This window comes from Leptodactylus fuscus, chromosome 1, assembly GCF_031893055.1.
Source record: "Leptodactylus fuscus isolate aLepFus1 chromosome 1, aLepFus1.hap2, whole genome shotgun sequence".
Taxonomy (NCBI): Eukaryota; Metazoa; Chordata; class Amphibia; order Anura; family Leptodactylidae; genus Leptodactylus; species Leptodactylus fuscus.
Genome location: NC_134265.1, coordinates 28,481,908 through 28,497,216, shown reverse-complemented (window position 1 = coordinate 28,497,216; position 15,309 = coordinate 28,481,908).

Genomic DNA, 15,309 nt, shown 5'->3' with positions numbered 1-15,309 from the left:
TCCGCCCCCAAATTAGTGTGTAACTCCGCCCACCACATTGCGTGATCCTATGGGAGGACTGAAGGGCCTGTGATGTCATCAAATGTCCTATAACACTTGGATTCAGCTTGTTCTATATAGAGTCGGCTCAATCCTGGAGGGCTAAGGGACCAGGTCATTCTATCCACTAGCTTTTAGCCTGCTCTGTATAAGAAAGCTCAATCCTAGTGAGCAAAGGGATCAGGTCCTTTAGCCTACTAGGATTTAGACTGTATTCAGTGGCGTAACTAGGAATGGCGGGGCCCCGTGGCGAACTTTTTGACATGGCCTCCCTCCCCCAACCGACGCCGAAGAACTCAACCGACCCCCTCCTACGCATTTCTGCGCGTTGAATTATGCCCCATAGTGGCCCCTGTACACAGTATTATCCCCCATAGGGGCCCCTGCACAGTTTTATCCCCCATAGTGTCCCCTGCACACAGTATTATCCCCCATAGTGGCCCCTGCACACAGTATTATCCCCCATAGTGGCTCCTGCACACAGTATTACCCCCATAGTGACCCCTGCACACAGTTTTATCCCCCATAGTGGCCCCTGCACACAGTATTATCCCCCATAGTGGCCCCTGCACACACAGTATTATGCCCCATAGTGGCTCCTGCACACAGTATTATACCCCATAGTGGCCCCTGCACACAGTATTATCCCCCATAGTGGCCCCTGCACACAGTATTATCCCCCATAGTGGCCCCTGCACACAGTATTATCCCCCATAGTGGCCCCTGCACACAGTATCATCCCCCATAGTGGCCCCTGCACACAGTATTATCCCCCATAGTGGCCCCTGCACACAGTATTATCCCCCATAGTGGCCCCTGCACACACAGTATTATGCCCCATAGTGGCCCCTGCACACAGTATTATCCCCCATAGTGGCTCCTGCACACAGTATTATCCCCCATAGTGGCCCCTGCACACAGTATTATGTCCCATAGTGGCCCCTGTACACAGTATTATCCCCCATAGGGGCCCCTGCACACAGTTTTATCCCCCATAGTGTCCCCTGCACACAGTATTATCCCCCATAGTGGCTCCTGCACACAGTATTATGTCCCACTGTGGACACCCATAAACAATTATACTCTGGGGTCTTTTCAGTCCCCAGAGTATAATAATCGGAGACCCGGGGGAATAAAAACATAAAAAACTACTGTTACTTACCTGTCCCCCAGCTCCTACACTGTCTTCTCCGCTGCCTTCTGCGCTGCTGTCCTTGTACAATGACGTCGGACATCACATGACCCCGGACGCAGGCCGGGGTCATGTGACGTCAGAGACGTCAGAAAGGACGTCAGGAAGGAGGCCTGGCAGGATTGTGGAGAGGTAAGTAACAGTGTTTTTTATGTTTCTTACCTCTCCCGGGCCGCTGATCATTATACTCAGGGGTCCGAAAAGACCCCCGAGTATAATGATAGCAGCAGTAGCAGCTGTCACCGGGCCCCTAATGTCCCGGGCCCTGTGGCAGCTGCCTCCGCTGCTATGGCGGTAGTTACGCCACTGACTGTTTTATATAAGAAAGCAGCACTCATTTCCCCCCTCCTTTATCTGAGTGCAGGAATCTAGGTCACATGTGTGGTGTAGACACAGGAACAGCTACAGACACAGGCTCCGAGAGCAGGCAACTACATCACTTGACATTTGAGCTGATAATCCCAAGCGCCATAGAAACGCAGTGTCAACAATGAAGTGAATAAATTAAGATAGCGGCCAAACAAAGCAGTTTTGCTGAAGCAGTGTATTTAGGAAAAGTCTTAAATCCACATTAACAAGCAGTATAGATAGGATCCTTGTGATGGGACAACCCCTTTAACAATAAAAGTACACAACAGTCATATTACAGGCATCAAAACCAAACATGGAATAACAACTGATTGAGGCAGTTTTACGCAGATCCAGTCTTTCCACTTCTTCGTCTTCCAGACTCCCTCCGCATCCGACCCTGATCGCTTGCGTTCCAACTTATACAGACGGTATAGCTTGCTCAAAAATAAATGTACACACTCCTCTTCCGATAGTCATGTTGAAACAAGAGCAGGTTACGGATATCCCACAAGATATCTCTAAACAGAAAAGAGAACAACTATACGACTGATGCCGAAACAATGTGGTGAGACCGAGTCCAGGGCCGGCGTCAGCACACAGCATAGTCGAGCAAGTGCTGGGGCCCACAGACATGGGGCAGAGATGGGAGACATGAAACTGTGGGCAGATGAAGGGGGAGAACAGCATGAAACTGGGGACAGAGATGGAGGGGAACATGAAACTGGGGTCATTGGAAGGGTGTATATGAAACTGGGGGAGAGATGGAGGGGGGGCATATAATTTACGGGTGACTGTAGGAGGATTATACTGTGTGGGAGCATATGAAAAATGAATGAGAATGGGCGGAGTCAACATAAAAGTGGGTGGAGCTAAATTTGCCGCGGCACGCACATTTTCCCCTCTTTCTACTCTTCAAAAGTTGGGAGGTATGGCGTTGGTGACGCCACACTCCTGCGTGACGTCACTCGCTTCATCTGCGACGAACAGTGTCTTGACTCCCCAGCCTCCTTTACAAGGGGGCCCACTGAGGCTCTGTCGCCCAAGGGATCATAAAAACCTGGAGCCGGCCCTGGCCGAGTCTATAATAAATGTGAAAAAGGACATTTGAGACAGTCCTGATAACTCCCTAAACAGATGAGTTAAACGTTTCAACACACTCTTTGTGAAATAATCCCACAAGAGGTGATATATGGACTCTTCCTGACCACATCCTTCTATGGGACACCTCTCCGTACAGGCCAATCGTCTACGAGACATAAAAGTCCTGTTAGGCAGGGTGTCGTGAAATGAGAGCCACGCCACCTGCTTCTGTTTAGACAGAACCGGAAGGGTTTCGGCCATGTTGAGGAGTTTTACCACATTTACTCCTGGTTACCCTTTCCATGGACGAACCCCATAAAAAGACATAAAGCATTCTAGTCATTTGTTGCAGCCAACGTGCTGAAGGTCGAAAAACACATGTAAGGTATAACATCATCGGCAAAATTACTGCCTTTATCATCAACACCTTCCCATACAATGAAAGTTGCCTCATCTTATAAAAATTAAGCTTCTTGGCAATGCGGAGACCTAGCTGTTGGAAGGAAAAATCACCTTTTAAAGCTGGTTCAAAACAGACACCAAAAATGTCCAGGCCACCAGCACAGTAAGTGAGCTGAAAGTCCCGAACCTCCTCCCTACCCGCAAAAACTGAATAAGTAGACTTGGACCAGTTAACCACCAACTCCGAGATTGAGCAAAAAATTCTTAAATACGGCTTGACTCAGTCCAAGTAAGTTTGTGTGGTAGATATGAACACAACGTCCATATAAGCTAAAACCTTCACAGCTAGGCCTCCCGCACCAGGTTTCACCCCTTAGCGACCCTTGACGTAGTATTACGTCATGGGCACTAGGTACTTAGCACACCATGAAGTAATACTGTACTACGTCATGGTGCGCTCGCCTGCTCACTAGCTGAGCGGGCGGAATCGGAAGCGGGTGAGAGCTTATACCGACAGCTCTCACCCTTTTCCATAACCTCCGGTCGGTGCTTTTACCGATCGGAGGTTTTTTACCCCTTGTTTGCCATGATCAAACATGATCACGGCAAACAAGCGATTCCGTTCCGGTTCTGTCTGTCCCCTTCCCCCCCTGGCAAGATCGGGTGGTGCCAGTATCTCTGCTATTTAGCCTGGGGTCTGGTATAAAAAGTAATCAAAAAGTCATGTGCACCCCACAACAGTACCAATAAAAAGCAAAAGTTGTCTCGCAAAAAATAAGCCCCCAACCAACACTGTCAACCGAAAAATAAAAATGTTACACCTCTCAGAAAATGGCAATGCAAAAAACATTGATTTATGTCCCCAAATGTGTTTTTGTTCTGCAGAACTAGTAACACATAAAAAATAATATAAATGAAGTATCGCCGTAATCATACCGACCCGCAGAATAAAGGCCACATGTTACTTATACTGTACGCTGTATGGTGAAAAATTTAAAAGGTAAAACACAATACCAGAATTGTTTTTTGTTAATTTTTTTAATCCAACAAAAAAGAGTTAATAAAATGTATTCAATAAGTTGTAGGCACCCAAAAATGGTGTCATTACAAAATGCATCTCATCCCGCAAACAACAAGCCCTTATATGGCCACGTCACCAGAAAAATAAAGAAAATATAGCATCTAGCAATGCGAGGACAAATCCCCGCAAAAATCGCCAAATTATTAGAACTCAACTGGCTGCAGCAGGAGGGGAATGTATAAGCTGTGCGAGTGGATATCAGGGGACACCCCAAATTTACAGCTTATGAGCGAAAAGACACCAAAAGTGACCCCCAAAGTGACCCCCAGAGTGACTCTCCCAATCATAGGAGCTACTGGGACATAGTAGGGAATTTGGTGTTCCCAATGTCCTCTGCACCGCTTATATATTCCCTCTTCACCATCCGCTGTGCAGTCACGTCTGGGATACTAATACTCACTACACCCCCTGATAAATTCTTTGAGGGGTGCAGTTTTCAAACTGGGGTCACTCCTTTGGGGAATCCACTTTTCTGGTACCTTACAGGCTCTACAAACATGACATGGCGTCCAGATACCAAACATCTGAATCTGTACTCCAAAAGCTGCATAGCGCTCCTTCCCTTCTGTGCCCTGTTATGCGCCCAAACTGCAGTGTATGCCACATGTATGATACTGGTGTACCCCGGATAACATATATAATGTCATATGTGGGTATAAACTGATATTAGGGCACATGTATGACACTGGTGTACCCCGGATAACATATGTAATGTCATATGTGGGTATAAACTGATATTGGGGCACAGCTGGATACAGAAGGAAAGAAGGCTTGTTTGCTTTTTGGAGCACAGACTTAGACGGTTTGGTTTTTGGATGCCATGACCCTTTTATAGAGACCCTAAAATTGCCCTTACAAAATGAGGTCACTTCTTAGGGAATTCCAGTTTACTGGCACCTCCAGGGCTCTGCAAAAACAATATGGCACCCAGAAAGTCCCTCTAAATCTGTACCCCAAAAGCTAAAAAGCGCAGTGCTCCTTCCCTTCTGAACCCTGCTGTGTGCCCAAGCAGCAGTTTATACCCGCATATAGTACATACAGTTAGGGCCAGAAATATTTGGACAGTGACACAATTTTCGCGAGTTGGGCTCTGCATGCCACCACATTGGTTTTGAAATGAAACCTCTACAACAGAATTCAAGTGCAGATTGTAACGTTTAATTTGAAGGGTTGAACAAAAATATCTGATAGAAAATGTAGGAATTGTACACATTTCTTTACAAACACTCCACATTTTAGGAGCTCAAAAGTAATTGGACAAATAAACATAACCCAAACAAAAAAAAAAATTTTTCAATATTTTGTTGCGAATCCTTTGGAGGCAATCACTGCCTTAAGTCTGGAACCCATGGACATCACCAAACGCTGGGTTTCCTCCTTCTTAATGCTTTGCCAGGCCTTTACAGCCGCAGCCTTCAGGTCTTGCTTGTTTGTGGGTCTTTCCGCCTTAAGTCTGGATTTGAGCAAGTGAAATGCATGCTCAATTGGGTTAAGATCTGGTGATTGACTTGGCCATTGCAGAATGTTCCACTTTTTTGCACTCATGAACTCCTGGGTAGCTTTGGCTGTATGCTTGGGGTCATTGTCCATCTGTACTATGAAGCACCGTCCGATCAACTTGGCAGCATTTGGCTGAATCTGGGCTGAAAGTATATCCCGGTACACTTCAGAATTCATCCGGCTACTCTTGTCTGCTGTTATGTCATCAATAAACACAAGTGACCCAGTGCCATTGAAAGCCATGCATGCCCATGCCATCACGTTGCCTCCACCATGTTTTACAGAGGATGTGGTGTGCCTTGGATCATGTGCCGTTCCCTTTCTTCTCCAAACTTTTTTCTTCCCATCATTCTGGTACAGGTTGATCTTTGTCTCATCTGTCCATAGAATACTTTTCCAGAACTGAGCTGGCTTCTTGAGGTGTTTTTCAGCAAATTTAACTCTGGCCTGTCTATTTTTGGAATTGATGAATGGTTTGCATCTAGATGTGAACCCTTTGTATTTACTTTCATGGAGTCTTCTCTTTACTGTTGACTTAGAGACAGATACACCTACTTCACTGAGAGTGTTCTGGACTTCAGTTGATGTTGTGAACGGGTTCTTCTTGACCAAAGAAAGTATGCGGCGATCATCCACCACTGTTGTCATCCGTGGACGCCCAGGCCTTTTTGAGTTCCCAAGCTCACCAGTCAATTCCTTTTTTCTTAGAATGTACCCGACTGTTGATTTTGCTACTCCAAGCATGTCTGCTATCTCTCTGATGGATTTTTTTCTTTTTTTTCAGCCTCAGGATGTTCTGCTTCACCTCAATTGAGAGTTCCTTTGACTGCATGTTGTCTGGTCACAGCAACAGCTTCCAAATGCAAAACCACACACCTGGAATCAACCCCAGACCTTTTAACTACTTAATTGATTACAGGTTTATGAGGGAGACGCCTTCAGAGTTAATTGCAGCCCTTAGAGTCCATTGTCCAATTACTTTTGGTCCCTTGAAAAAGAGGAGGCTATGCATTACAGAGCTATGATTCCTAAACCCTTTCTCCGATTTGGATGTGGAAACTCTCATATTGCAGCTGGGAGTGTGCACTTTCAGCCCATATTATATATATAATTGTATTTCTAAACATGTTTTAGTAAACAGCTAAAATAACAAAACTTGTGTCACTGTCCAAATATTTCTGGCCCTAACTGTACATATCACCTATATAATCCAAAATGGATAGAGAATCTCCATGAACACAAATGGTGGAAAAGGGCATTAATATAAACCCAGAGGTTAAAAGTACATACACATTACAAGGGAGTATATTTGTAAGTAACCATGTAGCAATCCACCTATACACTACAAAGTAAATGGAGAATCTCCACAAACAGAGATCATGAAAAAAAAAAAGAGTAATATCCAGAGTTTGCATAGGGAATCAACAAACAAGCATGCATAAACTGAGACCAATATCAAGTGGTATGTGTAACCGGGCACCGGTATGTGGTATGTGTACCGTTAGGTACAGATATTAAATAGTGAGATGACATATATTTAGAAGAGTACAAATAACATACCCATAATGGCAGAGTGCCTGAACAGTGTCTGGCCGAGCAGCCATACTTACCCATATGTGTAACGTTACAGTTCTGCCCTTGCTGGGTTCTCCTTGTCTGGTAGTATGACTCCTCACCTGCAATTTTTAATTATTGTTATTTAAAGGGGTTGTCCCATCACAAGGATCCTATCTATACTGCTTGTTAATGTGAATGTAAGACTTTTCCTAAATACATTGCTTCAGCAAAACTGCTTTGTTTGTCCACTATCTTACTTTATTCAATTATTGTTTACTAGAGATGAGCGAACAGTGTTCTATCGAGCACATGTTCGATCGGATATCAGGCTGTTCGATGTGTTCGATTCGAATCGAACATCACATGGCAAACTCCAAAAAAATTCGATTCCCCTCCCACCTTCCCTGGCGCTTTTTTTTGCACCAATAACAGCGCAGGGGAGGTGGGACAGGAACTACGACACCGGAGGCATCGAAAAAAATCGGAAAAAGTCATTGGCTGCCGAAATCAGGTGACCTCCATTTTAGACGAATAGTGGATTTCAAATCCGGGTCATATGAGAATGTGAACTTTGTGACTATGAGACAGGGATAGCTGTACAGGCAGGGATAGCTAGGGATAACCTTTATTTAGGGGGGAATGTTATTAAAAATAACTTTTTGGGGCTCTATCGGGTGTGTAATTGTGATTTTTGTGACATAAACTGTTTCCAATAGGAATGCATTGGACAGCGCTGATTGGCCAGAGTACGGAACTCGACCAATCAGCGCTGGCTCTGCTGGAGGAGGCGGAGTCTAAGATCGCTCCACACCAGTCTCCATTCAGGTCCGACCTTAGACTCCGCCTCCTCCGGCAGAGCCAGCGCTGATTGGTCGAATTCCGTACTCTGGCCAATCAGTGCTGGCCAATGCATTTCTATGGGGAAAAGTTAGCTCGCGAAAAACGCAAGCTGACAGGGATTTCCATGAAATAAAGTGACTTTTATGCCCCCAGACATGCTTCCCCTGCTGTCCCAGTGTCATTCCAGGGTGTTGGTATCATTTCCTGGGGTGTCATAGTGGACTTGGTGACCCTCCAGACACGGATTTGGGTTTCCCTCTTAACGAGTATATGTTCCCCATAGACTATAATGGGGTTCGAAACCCATTCGAACACTCGAACAGTGAGCGGCTGTTCGAATCGAATTTCGAAGCTCGAACATTTTAGTGTTCGCTCATCTCTATTGTTTACACATCCCTTGACTTATCTGATCAAAAGTCCAGTGACGTAGCTGCCTGCTGTGAGGGGGGAGGGCTGAGGGGCTAAGTGCATGGGAGCGAGCCTGTGTCTCTCTATTTTATTAGTCCCCCCCTAGGGGGCTTGAACCTGCAGTCATTTGATTGCAGTTCCCATAGACGTCAATACAACTGTATTGCAGTCTATGGGACTTTCTGTATATTACTATTACGGCTGGTCATAGACCCAGCCGCAATACTAATATAGCTGTGACAGGCCTGGGAGCCTTCAGTAGGCTCCCGGCTGTCACCGGTACAGGTCGGCTCCTGCGATATCACCGCGCAGGAGCCGACCTGCAACTGTACAGGTATGGGGTCGGTGGGGACTGGCCCTGGGGGGGGTATTATACACCTTGGGGGGAAGGGGCCGCCAATACAGACCCAGCATCCGCTGTAATAGAAAGGCGGATGCTGGGGAGGGTTAGACTCCGACACATCGCTACGCTCCTGCGCTGCATGAAGCCAGCAGCGGCAGGAGCGATGCTGATATTCCAGGGGAAGGGGGGGTGAAGGAGCGGAATAGCAGCATCGCTCCTGTCGCTGCTGGCTTCATGCAGGGTAGGAGCGTAGCGATGTGCCGGCGTCTAACCCTCACCGGCATCCGCCTTTCTATTACAGCGGATGCCGGGTCTGTATTGGCATTGTGAAGGCTGGGGAACTGACTGGTCTTCACAATGCTGCATCGGGAGCGCACACGCAGAGCCAGCGGCATAGAAAGCCGCTGGCTTTGCATATGTAACCCCGCCCACCAATGACGCAACAAAGCAGGAAGAAAGAAGATTTTCCAGCAGCGAAGACAGGTGAGTATGCGACGTGGGAATACCCCTTTAATAAAGATTTTGATACTTCTGATTACCTTTGCTCTATTTTCATCATAATTTGTCAGTGTTTGGCTTGTCAGCTCCAGGCAGACACGGGATATTTTATGACAGCCTGTATTTTGCTGTTGTATTCACAGGACCAGGACCGCCATAAGGAATTTTGGGGCCCCATACAGCCTAAGTGTCTAATTCCCCCCCCCCCCCCCCCGCCGCCATTTTAAAACTACTTTAATTTGCGACATACCAATTTTGTATTACATTTCCCTTTATTTAGCAGCTTTACAAGGCTTAATCAGACTCTATTTTCAGGTAAAATCTGCTACGTGTGAAGGCGCCTATAGAGAGCCAACACCATCTATAAGAGCCCTCCTAGTAAATCCTCAGGGCTTTTTCACATTGCGTTTTTGGCCTCCCTTGCTGGGATACGTTGGTAACCAGTCAGAATCAGCTGTCAACTTATCCCTGCAAAAAAGGGGGGCCTGCAGTTCTCCGTGCAGGGATAAGTGGGGAGCTGATTGTGACTGGTTACCAACGTATCCCGGCAAGGGAGGTGAAAAACGCAATGTGAACACGCCTTTAAAGTAAAAGTCCCACCCCCAAACAGGCTGCTATACTAGTAGCATAGCAGCCTACATCATTATTAATACAAAGCACACATAGCTTTGGAGCTATTGTGTGCTTTGTAGTTCTCCAGCTAAAAACTTATATATTATTGCTCCAGTTCCCTCTCCGCAGTGCTGCACACCCGATGCCCCAACAATCCCCCTTCCCCCACGTCCACCTTCTAACATCTTTCCATTGCTCCCTGTACCCATACCTCCCAACTTTTGAAGAACCACAAGAGGGACAAAATGTGCTTTGCGCGCCGCGGCAAATTTAGCCCCACCCACTGTTATGTTGACTCCACCCATTCTCATTCATCTTTCATGTGCTCGCACACAGTATAATCCTCCTACAGTCACCCGTACATTATATGTCCCCCTCTATCTCTCCCCCAGCTTCATATACACCCTTCATCTGCCCCCAGTTTCATGTCTCCCACCCAATCTCTGCCCCCAGATTCATGTCCGCCCATCCATTTCTGCCCCCAGTTTCATGTCCCCCCTCCATCTCTGCCCCCAGTTTCATGTCCCCTCCATCTCTGTCCTGTTTCATGTCCCCCATCTCTACCCCCAGATTCATGTCCCCTCCATCTCTGCCCCCATATTCATGTCCCCCCATCTCTGCTCCCATATTCATGTCCCTCCATCTCTGCCCCCATTGTCATGCCGTCCTCTCCATCTCTGCCCCCATATTCATGTCCCCTCCATCTCTGCTCCCATATTCATGTCCCTCCATCTCTGCCCCCATATTCATGTCCCTCCATCTCTGCCCCCATATTCATGTCCCTCCATCTCTGCCCCCATTGTCATGCCGTCCTCTCCATCTCTGCCCCCATTGTCATGCCGTCCTCTCCATCTCTGCCCCCAGTGTCATGCCGTCCTCTCTCTGCCCCCAGTTTCGCATTCCACATTACACTGACTGACTTACCTTCTCCTTCGTTCCCTCGCAGCTCTCTGCGCGCCTCTCTCACTGGCGCACAGTTATAGACGCGATGTGACGTCATCACATCGCGTCTACAAGCCAGTAGCGGAGGCGGCGAAGCGAGGAGCTGACGCAGGTCAGCTCCTCGCTTCAGCCGCATATGTGACAGCGAGAGAGGCGCACAGTGGCGAAGCAAGGAGCTGACCTGTGTCAGCTCCTCGCTTCGCCGCCGGCTACTGGCTTGTACACGCGATGGCTGAAGCGAGGAGCTGACATGTGTCAGCTCCTTGCTTCGCTGCTGCCGCCGGCTACTGTAGAAGCGATGTGATCACATCCCGTCTACAAGCCAGTAGCGGAGGCGGCGAAGCGAGGAGCTGACACATGTCAGCTCCTCGCTTCAGCCGCATATGTGTCAGCGAGAGAGGCACGCAGCGGCGAAGCGAGGAGCTGACCTGTGTCAGCTCCTTGCTTCAGCCGTGTATGTCTTCAACTCAGATCTGCGTCCTCTGGATGCAGATCTGAGTTGAAATAGGACATACACAATGACTGCTACGGGCGCCAGGGGGCCGGCACACGGTAGCGGGCCAAAACCGGGCCCCCCCATTTTTCAATTTGGCCGGGCCCCTGACGCCAGTACCAGTAGTACTGCCCTATCGGCGGCCCTGCACAGGACAATGGTGGTGAGTTATTATTTATTAGCTTAGTTATCAGATTTGTCCTTCTTGTAAATGCTGCAGTTCTGATAATAGATGTTATTATAGAAGTGTTGTGATTATAAGTTACTTATATATTAATGTGGATGTGCTAGAGAGGAGCTGCAGTGTAAAGTAATTCCACCCTATAATGAAATAAATCATGTAAATCCAGGTTTAGTCCTTCCTACCTTCAATATAGGGATTTAGTGTGTGTGAAATAAATTCATTATATGTCTTATAACTTTTAGGACAAAACAGAAGGCGACACCAAAGAGGGGCAAATTCCCAAACCAGAAATCCCTGACCATGAGAGCTGTCAACTGGGACCAAAAAGTGAAGGTAAGCCGACCTGCAACTGTACAGGTAAGCCGACCTGCGGCCTGCAACTGAAGGTAAGCCGACCATCCTACGTCCTATTTACAAGTATCATAAATCCTTTCCAATGGCCGACTTGCGTCATACGGCCATTTTTTGTCTTCCTACAAGTTAAAGAATATATTTACCAGTATAATATGTCTGAAGAGTTCCAGGAAATTTCCACACAGTTTTATACAGCAAACCGCACAACATGCCATACAGACAGACAGCAATATTTGTATTCCTAATGCTATATGTCGTCCGTATTTCCAAACACGCAGTACATACTACATTGCCCAGATTTAATCATATGGCGTTTACATGATGCCAAACAGCAGCTACACCGTGCCATACTTTGCTCATATTTTGCATTAGTTCCTACACAGAGCCAAGCATTGTCCAGGGTGACCCACTATGTCCATTTAAAGTCATACAATGCAGAGTCAATCAATGCACATTGGCCAATTGTAGAGCAAGGTCAAATAGCATTTTACTATTCTAACATAGTTTTACTAGTGCCCACAGTAACATTTGCTCATTCAATTTAACATGTCCAGATAGCACCATCAAGCCATTGTAAGCCGATGACCGGCAAAATAATGGAGGGGGTGTACATCTCGTCCAGGCTACTTAGGTGGGCGAGATGAGAAAAGTCCAGGAATGATGTTTGTTCTCAGCAGACAATTTTGGTAAATGCTCAGTATTGTGCTAGATTTTTAGGAATGACAGGTAGGTAGGCAGTAGGACCTGTCACTCCACCCCCCTCCAGTCCACACATTGTGGATGTTTCTGCAGCGTGTCAGCTGCTGAGAATTGTCCTCATCAGTGAGGTTTAAAAGGTCAGCTCCAGCAGCAAGACTTGGGACAGAGCTTGGCTGGAGAGCCAGCAGGAAGGTCACATTGTTGGAGTGCTCCTGGTTGTTGCAATTTACTATTGAGTCTGCTATAATAGGTGAGGTATAGAGATGAGCGAACACCATTCAATCAAATACATAATACATATTCGATCGAATATCAGGCTGTTCGAGGTATTCGATTCCGATCGAATACCACGAGGCAAACGCAGTAAAAATTCGTATCCCCTCCCACCTTCCCTGCCACGTTTTTTTTGCACCAATAACTGCGCAGGGGAGGTGGGACAGGAACTACGACAACGGAGGTAGGTAAAAAAAAATGTAAAAACCCATTGGTTGCCAAAATCAGGTGACCTCCCATTTATAAGAACGGCCGCCGCTGTATTCGCCATTTTTGCGGTCAGAGATAGGGAAAGAGACATAGCTGCTGAGGGCTAGATAGGCATTACCTTCTAGTAAGAAACAAACTAGAACAAAGACGTGTCAGCTCACTCACGTGTCTTCAATCAATGACTGATTATGAAATCCACTCTGATCATGCCGTGTTGTAGTCCTCCTCAATAGGTGTGCATGCACGGAAACCAGCCTCCCAGCTCGAGGTAAACTTGAATAGCCAAACGATGAATCCAGCAAACAAACGTTAATTTAAAACGTAGCCTTTATTTTCATCAGAATCCAGAATAAAATATATATCAATGTTGGTATTCAAAAAAAGTCCATGATGGCAAGTGGAAAAAGACGGCGTCTGGCTGACGCGTTTCGGAGCGCTATAGAGGCTCCTTACTCATAGCCTGACGAAACAAATGCAAGTGCTCATCTATATACTGTGAAATCCTGATTGAGCAGCTACAAAGCACCGGAAATACAAAGACTAGTAATGCAACATACCAAACCAACAAAAAACATAAAAATTAAAATCAAACACATACAAAACACATATGTAATAAAAAATCAACATAATATAGGATATTTACAGAAAACGCAACCTATTTTTGGATTGTTCCATACAAGATTTTTTGTATAGCCCTTGATATGTTGGACTGGCAACTAACGATCACATACATAGATCTAAAAAGGATGTTTGCCCTTACTAAAGATGGCCGAATTAGTATTCATTGCTCATGTGCAAGTTTAGGTCTCGATCATGTGACTCATATGTTCGCAAAGAGAAAAAGAAACCATTGATCAGCATGGATAAAGATGTTAACATCAATAGTCACATGATCGGGACCTAAACTTGCACATGAGCAATGAATACTAATTTGGCCATCTTTAGTAAGGGCAAACATCCTTTTTAGATCTATGTATGTGATCGTTAGTTGCCAGTCCAACATATCAAGGGCTATACAAAAAATCTCGTATGGAACAATCCAAAAATAGGTTGCGTTTTCTGTAAATATCCTATATTATGTTGATTTTTTATTACATATGTGTTTTGTATGTGTTTGATTTTAATTTTTATGTTTTTTGTTGGTTTTGTATGTTGCATTACTAGTCTTTGTATTTCCGGTGCTTTGCAGCTGCTCAATCAGGATTTCACAGTATATAGATGAGCACTTGCATTTGTTTCGTCAGGCTATGAGTAAGGAGCCTCTATAGCGCTCCGAAACGCGTCAGCCAGACGCCGTCTTTTTCCACTTGCCATCATGGACTTTTTTTGAATACCAACATTGATATATATTTTATTCTGGATTCTGATGAAAATAAAGGCTACGTTTTAAATTAAAGTTTGTTTGCTGGATTCATCGTTTACCTTCTAGTAGGCAGGGATAAAACCGAAGAACAACAACAGCTTTATTCAGAGCTATATACTGCAGGGACAGGAGTGGAGCGGAGCTTTCCACGGACGGTGGAAAACAGGGATACAGAACAGTTACTTGTTGCCATATACGTGACAACCAGCTTTTCTCTGAGATCCCCCCCAAAAAACATAGCAGGAATCTGCTATGAGGCTCTACTCACTCCAAGGGCCAAACACACTGCCGGTGCAAGAGTCTACTGACTCCAAGGGCCGAAAACTAAATCTCTGCTGTTTAAAGGCTCAACTCACCCAAAGGACCAACAAATCTCTGCTGGTGCAAGGCTGAACTAAGTTAAAGGGCCTAAAACTCTGCAGATAGAGGCTGAAGTCACCTGAAGGGCCTCAATCTCTGCTGGTAGCTCAGCTTAAGGACCTGTAACTTAATTTGGAAGGGCTCACGTTAAGGGCTAGAAAAGTGAATTTTGGAAGGTCTTACCACATCACACACACACATGAACAAGGACAGTTAAGGGTGAAGGCTTTTGGATTTCCCATTGCCTATTCCATCTGTGGTTGTCATGGGCAATGTGATTTAAAGGGGTGCTTGTTAATGTTTCTTTAGCTTTAAATTTGGGTTTCTGTCCATCGAATTGGGGAGGAAAGAAAGTTTCCAGGTATTTTTTCCACTTTCATAGTGTTTTTTTTTTGAGTGTGGAAAGTGTGTAGTTGATAGGCTGTGATAGTGCGGTAAAACTGTGACTTGGGCTTGTTAGATGCCCCCAGACATGCTTCCTCTGCTGTCCCAGTTGGATTTTAGTATTGGCATCATTTGCTGAGGTGT